The sequence below is a fragment of the Haemaphysalis longicornis genome, unplaced genomic scaffold (assembly GCF_048455015.1).
Source record: "Haemaphysalis longicornis isolate Haplotype H1 unplaced genomic scaffold, Haemaphysalis longicornis Haplotype H1 scaffold_4, whole genome shotgun sequence".
Classification (NCBI taxonomy): Eukaryota; Metazoa; Arthropoda; class Arachnida; order Ixodida; family Ixodidae; genus Haemaphysalis; species Haemaphysalis longicornis.
This window is the reverse complement of record NW_027526361.1, coordinates 85997896-86009300: the sequence shown is the minus strand read 5'-3', so window position 1 is coordinate 86009300 and position 11405 is coordinate 85997896. Positions and strand designations below refer to the sequence as shown.

The 11405-nt window shown below is 43.9% G+C and overlaps 1 protein-coding gene across 1 annotated transcript in view; it reads left to right on the top strand.

Moving 5' to 3' along the window:
• Positions 1 to 5104: 5104 nt before the first annotated feature.
• The window catches only part of LOC144178964 (uncharacterized), a 29862-nt gene continuing 23561 nt past the window's right edge, over positions 5105 to 11405 (top strand). The window contains exon 1 of the mRNA XM_077707113.1: positions 5105 to 5251. The gene's annotated coding sequence lies outside the window, so the exon portion shown is untranslated. The remainder of the gene's footprint in view (positions 5252 to 11405) is intronic.

Here is an 11405-nt window from a genome sequence, read left to right as displayed (position 1 = left end):
GTTGGATTGTGTTGCGTCATAGCCGCGCCACGTTGCGTCATAGCCGCTCCACGTTGCGTCATAGCCGCGGCAGGGGGTTCACGGCACGTTTCACGTTTCACCATCGACTTCATCGACAATGTCTACGCGGGAAGAGAAGGCGGCGCGGCGGCGTGCTGCGGATGCTGAGCGCAAGCGCCGCAAGCGAGCCGCCGACGCCGAACTTCGCCAGCGAGAAGCCGCAGCCATTCGTGAACGTCGGGCGGCGATGCGGGAGGGAAAACAAGCACAAAAAGAACAGAACTCCTGCTGGCGCAGTTTCAGTCAGGGGGCGCGCGAGCACTGCGAAGGCGGGAAATTTGAAATGCGTCGGGTGGTAGCAGTGAGCGGATAACGGCGCTACAGCCCATTATGGCGAATCAGTGCTCTGCATTTCCAACAGTTTTCACGTAGAGTGGAACGGCTGTAACTTTCCTTTTTTAATGAGCCAGGTTTGCTTATTGCACGCTCTTTGAATTAACTGCACGCAATGTATGCCTCCATATTTCCCTCTCCCCAATCCCCCGACTGCGGAGCCCACGAACAGTTGCTCAGTCGTATCGTTTGGGAGCGCCCTCTAACTCATTCCCCGTCATCTCTTCTGGGGAGCACTGGGAGGCGGCGGCAGCTCTTGTCAGAAATAGTTAGAATCATTAAACCTGGCGGAAGTATTGTTTACTACTCGACTACGGCAGCCCGACGAGCACCGCATGAAGACAAGGAACAGGTTTCGCAGTGACAAAAAATACTTGATCCAGGTAATTTAAATGGCCAGACAGGCATATTCCATTCCCCAGTAGGTACAACACTTCCTGGATAGCCTGGAGTCATTTATTGGTTTGCTTAATATCACTGCTGCTATTCTCTTGTGCGACTGCTTAAGAGAACTCGCCGTGAGGCTTCCGTGGCTTCAGTGTAGAGTTCTAACGCTGATGGTCTTTGTTCGGGCCTCTGTGGGTCCAACCACTTTTCTCTATTTTTTCAAGAATATTGCCTAAGATCAAGTGGGGGGGGGGGGGGGTTGTTAATAAGGGCGGTTTGGAATCTCTTAGGTCGGTTGAGTACGGAATGTAGTCAATGACCATGTTTAATCAAGTTTCTGCAACGGGCCCATGGTATTCCGTTCTGAGATAGGTGCAGCCCCGGCAGTTCCAGTGCAATGCGGAACGTTAACTGAACGTGTTGATATGACGCGCCGCACTCCTAAACCGTCCTGAACGATGCAAAACCACGCCTTTCCCGAAAAGTATGCGTAGGCATGTGCCAATAGAATATTTTGCTGCACGAAAAAATTGCTGACGATTACAATACTCCCTAATGTGAAATTTGGCGGTGGCACCCTATGGGCACCACTTCACCATCGGGACGGATCATCAATCGCTATGTTGTCTCTCCAACCTTCGCGATCCTTGCGGCCTTCTTGCACGTTGCGCCCTGCGTCTGCAAGAATATAACTTCGCCGTTCCGTGCGAGAGCTGCTGTATCTATGCTGACGCCGTCTGCCTTTCTCGCCTGCCGCTGCAAAGAATCGCCGTAGTGCCGACCATTTTGATGAGCTCTCTTTGCTGTCAACAGTGAGTTTTAGTACAGCGTTTGTTGCCTTTGCGTACGGTAAACGCTAAATTTTTGCGTTACCCTACGTAAACACCACGAGAGGAGTTTTAGAATAGCGTGTCATGAGTTTTGCGTAGCGACACGCTAATGCTTACGGCGCCATCTGTAGAATGTTTTGCGAAATGACTCGCCGGCTGATCTGCCAGCGGAGTGCCGGTGCTTGAACATCTTACGACTATCCAAAGAAGTGTAAACAAACACTTTCCCATTAGTATTAAATGCAACATGGCCGCAAAGAAATGGCGTTCGCTAAGTGCTTGCGTACGCGTGCGTACGTTATTTTAAAACTCTCTAACACCAATCCTTGACCTCGCAACCTTCAAGGTGACGAAAGGCGTGCTATTCGCTATTGCGAACGCGACGGCTTACTGTACAAAAATAATTACTCTGCTGTTGGTTCGAGCCTTCTGGTCGTGATGGCGCAAAACCATCAGAGCAGTTTCTGAACTTCACGTGCGACGACCTCACATCTGACGCTCGACGGCGCCCCGCACGACGCACGAATTTTACGCACGACGACGACGACGCGCACACTGCACCGCACCAAACCAGTGGCGTAGCCAGGGGAGGGCTCCCCCCCCCCCGCCCCAAATTTTTCCGGCCGTCGCCGGGCTGCCTGTATGCCTGGTACGTCGCCTGTGAACAAAGCTGCATATCCTTTGAAAGTGCCACTAACAGAAGCATTAACGACTCAATGTTTGCCCCACCCAAGGGTGTTAACACAAAACCACGGCCGGACTCGACTCTTTTTCCGCGCTGCGGAAAGGGAGTCGAGTCCGGCCGTGACAAAATGAAGCGCCTGAGGGTGCGAACCGCTGAGGGATGATAGATGGAAGTTTCCCAAAATCTGCATTATTGTGGAAATGGCATGCGGTATACGTCTTCACATTCTCCATATTTTTCAATATTTTTGTCATTTTTTTTAGTTTTTCTAAATTTCGTTCGACAAAGTATCTTCATTTATGTTGTTACAACGATTACATTTGGAAGTTTAGCGAAATCTGTACTATTGTCAGAATGGAGGGAGTTACACTGTTCGCCATTTTCCGTAAGTAATTTATATTTTTCTTATTTTTTTTAGCTTTTAAAAATATCGTTCGAACAATTATGTCCAATAACGGGATTATAACGATTACCGATGGAACTTTCGCGAAATCTTCATTATTGTGGTAATGGCATGCGGTTAAAGTTTCGCCATTTTCCGTATTTTTATACTGTTATTTTTTAGTTTTTCATAATTTCATGCGACCAGTTATCTGAATTTACGTCATTATAGCGATTATAGGTGGAACTTCCGCGATATCTGCATTTTTGTGGAAGGGCAGGGCGTTACACTGTCCTGGCCGCGAGGGTGCTCGGCAAAGAATGCTACACATTAAATCATGAATGGATGACTGTTTTGTCTGTGCACAAGAGTTCGAAACAAAGTTTTCGGTGCCACCAAGTGTAGCCAGTTCATTGCTTTGACACGTATATGCAGGTAATCGGCTTTGTGATTGTTGGTGACGTAAGGATGCAAATTAGCAACTAGAAGCGGCAAATGCAGCAAATAATTTCCGGCAAGGGCAAGCAAAAAGCACGAATCCATTGAACGTACACAATGAAGCAGTTTGAATTAAGCAGTCTTAAATACCTCGAAAACATAGCGGGCCAACCAAAATGTAGACATTTGTTTGAATTAACCAAAAGTTTGAATTATCCGAAGTCTTCTGAAGTAAAATTGTAAACATTGAACTGCAGTAAGTGTGAATTAAATTAGATAAATGATATTTCTGTGTCGCGCTTTTCTCTGAGAGAGCATAAAAAGAGGATATTGTAAAAAAACAGTTCACAATAGACAATAACTTCCGGCTGCCTCTAACCACACGACTAATAGTCCATTATCTGCTTTCGTTAAAAGGTTTTTCCTTACCCTCTCTTTTTCCCCAGAGCAGACACAAGTGAAAGCACCTGGCGATGTTTTAGTACTCTGTCCGACGAAACATCACGAACTGAAAAACTGGATCTGTCCCTTTATAAATGAAGTAATAATATAAAGCGAAATTCATAACAATTGCCTATATTGTACTACCAATTATAGGGAGATAACAGAAACCAGTAATTTAGTACCGGGGTAAAATGTATCTCTCCATATATGCAGTTGATAAACAAAGCCGTTACGCGCTTGTACACTTGCTTACAGCTAATGATAGCGATAGCAGTCTCCTCAAACTTTCTGCTTAGTATCTTTTGTTTCGGCCTGCAGCTACAGATCGGATTACTCCCGCTGTTTAATCAGGGATTAACTTAGTACGCTTTTTATTACCCTGTTCTCCGCATCGGAGATACGTATCGGTAGCGCAGAACAGGTTATATTTTTACGCCTATTTTCTTCTAAATACGTGGCTGAAATGTAGTTCTAAATTCTCAAAGACATCGTAGCCACCACAATTCATGATTTTCACAGCATTGTAACAGTTGAGTCTAGAGAACGGCCTGTACCTCACTGTGCAGTCAGAAGTTAAGCGCGTTGGAGTTTCACGGAGATGACGTTGCAAAAAGAACATGAATTTGTTTAATTTGCCCAATTTTGAGAAATAGGTGCTGTTAATAATAGAGAGCATTCTAAGATACGGCAAGAATGTCCCTTTGCGACTCGACCTAATGCCAACAACAGAAGTTTTGTTTGAGAAGCCACAAGGCAGGCTAAAAACGTCTAAATTCAGTTCCTCTGGCAACTTCTGCCTATTGAAATGGAGCGCTAGTTTTTATTGGCTCTCTTTACAATGAATCAAAATTTTTCCCCTGTGCTAAACCTTAAAATTAATCAAAGCTCTAAGCGCTGTGATTACAAAACACCCCAATTGAAGGCAAAATAAACTTTTTCCTGTGCTAGAAATTCAATTCATAAAAAACCAAAGCACTGTGACTACAAAACAACACAAGAGAAGGCGAAATAAACTTTTTTTTTTGTGCTAGAAATTAAAATTCACGAAAAACTGATGCACTGGGACTACAAAACACCACAATTGAAGGCACAATAAACTTTTTTTTTCCTTTGCTAGAAATTAAAATTTATGATATACCTAAGCACCGCGACTACAAAACAACACAAGTGGATGCAAAGTAAACAAAAAATAATTGCCCTAACTAAATTCTAATCAACAAAGGGTGCTAAACTGCAAGCTGGTGACTTGGAACAATCGTAAGAGCTTCTATCTCATTCAAGAAGCTACCGGCCGTGGTGAATCCGACATACGGGAAAGAAAGTTCCAACGCGGAAATTGTAAGTTGATCGTTCCGCCATTTCGAAGGCGTGGCCTAAGTATATACGAACCAAAGGAAAGCCTGACACGCCCATCCACTCGGCCTTGGGGCCAAGGTTGCTGTAGTTGCCAGCTTTCCGGAAAAGTGAACGCGGCGTCCCCGGGACGGACTGACGTTTGCACAGGACGCACGCACGCAGGCCCACAAACACATCTATGACGCAGTCGAGACGGAGAAAGGAAGTAATCAAGCGGAGAAACAAGTAAAGCGAAATCTACACCGTCACGTGACTTAATCGTTGCTTACAAGGCATGTCGCTATGTGTACTCAGTTGTGCCGTGGGCCGCCGCTGGAGCCTGTGCTAGGGCCTCAGGTAAGGATTGGACTTTTTAAACAGTGAAACGCTTAGATATTTTTCTTGCTGTTCCCGCTGCAATATAAAGAAAACGCAACAGCTGAGATGTTGTCCCCAGAAGATTATCTATGCATATGCCAACGACTAATTGTGATGACCTCGTTTGTCCCTGACCTCTGTGCCCGAGCCTGAATCACAGCAAATTTTTTTCCGTGTCAGACTGTCCGTTATTTTTCACAGAATGGATAGGAGACGATGCGCTTTAAATTCATGGACGGCAGTAGTTGCAATATGACGCTATTAGAGAATGCACACACTTTGAAACACAAAAGCATGGAAATAAAATAGGCAAAGGCAATGAGCATGTTGCGCATTGTCTTTCGGGGGCACTTTAGTGACTTCTGCAGTCAGTTTAGTTCAAAACAGTGATAATGAGCTAGCGACCGTGATGATGCGTTAACAACAGCCCCGAGTTTCATCTTTATTTAGTAGCAGTATCACAACAACGTATGAGTCATCGGTTGTGAGATTTCATGTCGTTTTTGTTCAGGTGCGTGGCCATATACATGGAGATCGATTGGCATAGAACAATTTACCTGAATGCGTAGTTATTGTGTAGAAATATTGGCTTGACACGACAGCTGATTCTAGTTTTCACGAATTGATTGGCCTTCCAACTATGTATGGCAAAATTGTGCCAAAGTGCGCAAATCCTTTTCAGAATTTTTCATGGTGTCAGAACGTTAATTTTGGTAGCTCTTGACAGCCTATCTTAGAACGTGGAAATGACCTCAAGGAACAGTGGAATGAATACATCCAGTTATATGGTCTACGGGGATGCACGCATTGGACAGAAAGATTTAAAGCAGGAAAGTAGCAAACTCAGAACAAAACATTTTTAAAAACCTGTGCTTTGACGCAGTCTAAAAAGGGGGGAGGGAGTACAGCTTGATGTGCATCATTCTTATAAACGTCATATTAATACACGTGCTTAACACCCTGCGCTGACAGACACACAGACAAACTAAAGGGCTATAAATTAAAATAAAAGCCCAACCCGTAGCACATACGTATCACGGGTGACGCCGATTAAAAAAATGCCCGCGTATCTGCTCCTTTCGTTGCAAATGTCGTCAAAAGACGATAGTCGCTATCGACTTTTGCCAAGTAAATGCCTCCCTTCGCTTTCCCGCTCACCTCTCATGTTATTCCTGTTGCGTCGCGCTCCTCCCAAGGTAAAGACGCCAAAGGTTTGCTTCATCATCACCAGCCTATCTACGCCCACTGCAGGGCAAAGGCCTCTCCCATTATTCTCCAATTGCCTCGGTCCTGTGCCAACTGTGACCAATTTATCCCCGCAAACTTCTTGATCTCATCTGCCCATCTAACTTTTTGCTGCCCCCTGCAACGCTTGCCTTCTCTAGGGATCCACTCTGTTACCCTTAATGATCAGCGGTTATCTTGCCTTCGCATTACATGCCCTGCCCACGTCCATTTCTTCTTCTTAATTTCTACTGATATGTCTTTAACACCAGTTTGCTCCCTGACCCACTCCGCTCTCTTCTTGTCCCTTAATGTTACACCTATCATTTTCCGCTCCATTGCCCGCTGAGTCGTTCTCAATTTAAGTTGAACCCTCTTAGTGAGCCTCCAAGTTTCTGCCCCGTATTTGAGTACCGGTAAGATGCATCTGTCATACACTTTCTTCTTCAGCGACAATGGTAGGCTTCTATTCATTATCTGAGAATGTCTGCCATATGCACCCCACCCCATTCTGATCCTTCTAATTATCTTTGCCTCATGGTTGGGATCTGGGGTCACAACTTGGCCTAAGTAGATATATTCGCTTACCACTTCCACTGCCGCGCCACCTATCTCAAACCGCTGTGCTGTCTCGAGGTTATTTATCATTACTTTAGTTTTCTGCATATTAATTTTCAGGCCCACGGTTCTACTCTGTTCGCCCAGTGCGGAAAGCATGCTTTGCAATTCGTCCCCCGAGTTACTTAGAAAGGCAACGTCATCAGCAAATCTGAGGTTACTGAGGTATTCTCCATTAACCCTTACTCCCACCTGTTCCCAATCCAACGTTCTGAATACTTCTTGTAAACATGCTGTGAATAGCATTGGAGAGATTGTGTCTCCTTGTCTGACACCCTTCCTTATAGGTATTTTACTGCTCTCCCTATGGAGGATGATCGTAGCTGTAGACCCATTGTAGATATCCTCTAATTCTTACATAATGCTCATCTACCCCCTGGTTCCGTAATGCCTGAATGACTGCTAGGGTTTCGACCGAGTCAAATGCTTCCTCAAAAGGTTTGCTTAAATCATTTTAAATTTCCCGCGTTCCACTGCTCCGAACCGGGTGTCTCCATGCCAATGCTGCCGTACGGCGAAGACGCGTGTGAATCGAGGCGCCCTACTTCAACGTTTATAGAACCGCGTTTCCCTAGTCCACGTGCGTTCCAAGCAGAATGTGGAACCTATCTAGTGGAACCTTTCGTAACTCTTGCCACTTGCATTCTTCAAATGCCGCCAGAAGCTATATGGCGCGGGCGACGTACAGCAGGCGAAGGCGGAGTGATATTTTTTTCTGGAGTTGATGAAGTATTTAATCTTGCTAAAATCAAACATGTACGATTTTTTATAAAGGAACGCTGCAAATATCACTTCTGTATTAATTTCTTGTCTTATATATGCGTAATGTCTTGTTGTTCTTCAACAATATTGACAAGTATGAACATTACACTGGACTTAGACGGGCACATTAAGCTGTGACTATATAAGACTATTGCGCAGGCATTGTTTTCTTTGGCCGGGTGGCTGAATCGAGTCAGACAGACAGACAGACAGACAGACAGACAGACAGACAGACAGACAGATAGACAGGCAGACAGACAGACCAAAATTTCTAGGTTTAAGTAGCCCAAGAAAGACTATCGTCTTTAAAATAAACAAACCGGACGGAAGTCAAAAAGAGTTTTTAAGAGACAGGGAAAGAAGACAGGAAGAGGAAAGAAGAGAGATCTATCACGCGAAACACTGCGTTGACCGTAAACTTGGCATAAATTTGTAATTCTTTGTTCGCGGAAATCGGGAATACAAGGGCCATTTATATATTTATTATTGTGGCATCGGCCGTAATCATCGACATGTAGCCACATGGCAGCTTTTTGTCTGGTAAATCCATCTTTTTGTCTCATATCTTGCTAGCTGATACCACAAACGGCGTTTTGTTTCTTAAAACAAAATTTTGGTTAGAAACGGCATGTTTTCACCGCTGAGGACGAAGATACAATTATGTAGTATTGAATGTTTTGCTGTGGTACATCCGAAAATTGTACGCGTGATGCGCACAATTTGCCGTTCATGCCTAGAGAATTCGTTTTGAAATGTAGTCAGTGTTTATTCCCTTAATAGCCAAAAGCACAAAAGTGTAGCTAGCACCTGCACCTGGATTATTGTGGAGCCAATATAGTTGCAGCAAAACGTGAGCGCAATAAGAAGAAATAAAAAGATTCAAAATACCCTTAACTGATAAAGGTGAAGCATCACGTTTATTTCAATTAAAATTCTGGCGGCTAAAGCTAACTAAACTTTCATAATATTCCAAAGTTTTATCTCGACATCGCGCGAGTGAGCTTACGGTTAATACAACCATGCCCATACAGTACAGTCATGGGTAAATGAAACACGAACGCGAAAATATGTCGGAACACACAAACAGCACAATTTTTTTCATAGAAGTCATGTTGTCACGTGGTGACTCCGTAACAGTAATGACGTTTAGAAATGTGACGTTCCAGACATACCACAGCCGCGCCATTACGCGATCTCCACTAACCATTTTCTCTGATTTCGCCTGTTCTGGCCAACATTTTTGTTCACTTATCATTTGTGTATGCCTATTCATTCGTAATAAACGACAAGTGCATTAGCGATAATTCCGTGCTTTGTTTGAAGTTTACGGTTTATTTCAAATCTATACTATCAAATGATAATGGCAAAATCCCTGCATTTTGTGCGAGTTGCCCAAAAGGCTAGTTTATTTATCATTGATCCTTTAAATCGACAAATCTTCTGGTCCAGGTGATGTGCCAAGTGCTTTTAGCAAAATGCGAAAACGTTATTTCATTAAACGTTAGCGACATTACTGGCACATGGAGAAGAAAAGCCGACATCCGGCGTCTTCGGCAGTGAAGATGCTTCTGAAATGGCCAACGGCTCGTGGATAATGAAGGTATTGTAACTGAGTAACATTACGAAACTTTGTTACTGGAGATAAATTGAATCCAGGACCTCTAAAATGGGAGTCCGGTACGCATCCCCGGTTCCACAACGGCTACATGTTCATAGACCGCTGAAGGTGCACCTCACGCATGCGTTGAGGCAGAGTCCTTCAACTGAAGGACTCTGGTTGAGGCTTTCGACGTAGAAATCGCCAATAACGGGTGCATGCCGTGCCTTTTTTGTTCAGTTTTTATTCTTCTATTCTTGTAATATTAGACGTCAAGTGCTTTAGAGATGATTCCGTGCTCTTTTAGGAGTTTAATGAGTTGGACTTTGCTGCAGGGGCAAGTAATTGGATTCAACATAGAGCCATAACTAGAGGTTAAGGCTGATTATAGACGTGATAATTATCCCACTCAGATGGATTGGCCAGTAACGATGTCAACTGATATGTCATTAGCTCCCGCCCATTTCACCAATTCTCTTTTGGCTGCGGTGTCAATAACCTACCAAAGCATTCATACACCCACTCAGTGGGACTTGCCAATAACGATAACAGTTGTCGTCCAAGGAAAACGGCTGTCTCACCAACTGCCATTGACTGCGACGCCGACATACCGCGTCGTTTAAACAGACGTTATACTTTCGCACTCAAAAATAATAAAAAGTAGTTACGTTTCCTATAAGATTTTTAAGCGATATGCGGAATGATGCGTTGGTTACCTATATGTTTTCTTATTCAGATTTCAGAATGAAACCTACTTAGCAACTGTTTTTGAAACTGATTGTGTGCTACTGGATTACTGGAGAACTGCAATAATCAAGCCCATAAACAAAAACGAATACAAACACTGTTACAAATCATCGCCCAATGTGAATTCTATCGGCATTAAGAAGTAATAAATATATATTGGAAAAGCACATTTGTGAGATTATGGAGGTACATAACACAATCAATTTTTTTTACACCGCGTCAAGCATAGGTATTCAATTTACACACAGTCCAAAAAAGCGCCATATCACCCGTATCATACAAACATCAAAACTTACGCCAGAAGTTTTTCTACCAAGTAAACTGGAATTTACACCATCAAATTTTTATATTTCATTTACTGAGCTGCTTCCAATACAAGACACTTACAGGCAAGGTCAGTAAGAACGCTCAATTCACGCAGCAACCGTTTCAATAACTTCCATTTCCACGACCCATTGTACACTGTAACAATTCCTCCGGCGAGGCAGTAACCGAAAATTCACTGTAGGGTTTCAGTTGAATCTGCAAAATGATGTAACACTTTCCATTTTTTCTGTGTAGACTATGTGCGTCTATGTTGTCCTGCAAAGACACTTCCGAGAGTTGCTTTCCCATCCTGTTAGGGTCTTGTACTAAGATCGCAGCATTCAAGGATTGCAGTTGCATTATATACATTTTGTTTGCAACAACTGGGAGCTGAAGCCGATAATATTTAGATTTATAGCGTGGTCCAGAAGAGTTAAATTTCTGCTGCCAAACACGGGACTTGTTATCGGCAGAGTTTCTGCCTCCCCATACACAAAGACGACGCTGCCAGCGTACTCTGCACTTCAGAGCCGGAATGTCATGTGAAGTCGCAGGAACGGATCATTACCTGGCAGGGGCTTGGAAACGTTTGTCTAGCATATAAACTTACGCAGTAATCCCCATCGGGTCACATCGTTTGTCATGTGCGATGGCCCATTTTTGTTTTAAATTACGAAATCCGGAAAGGGATGTACTGTAGCGAAAGATTCTTTTCCGGAAACCAAAGAGCGGGATGAGGTGGTCATTATAGAGGCGCGAAATCTTTTCTGTCTTAGATACAATTAGGTTGAGACTGGCTCGTGTTTTATTTCAGATTTCCACTAGCTTATTCCGCTGAAGCGTGACGTACGCTGGTCTTTTGATGGCAAGTATTGACCG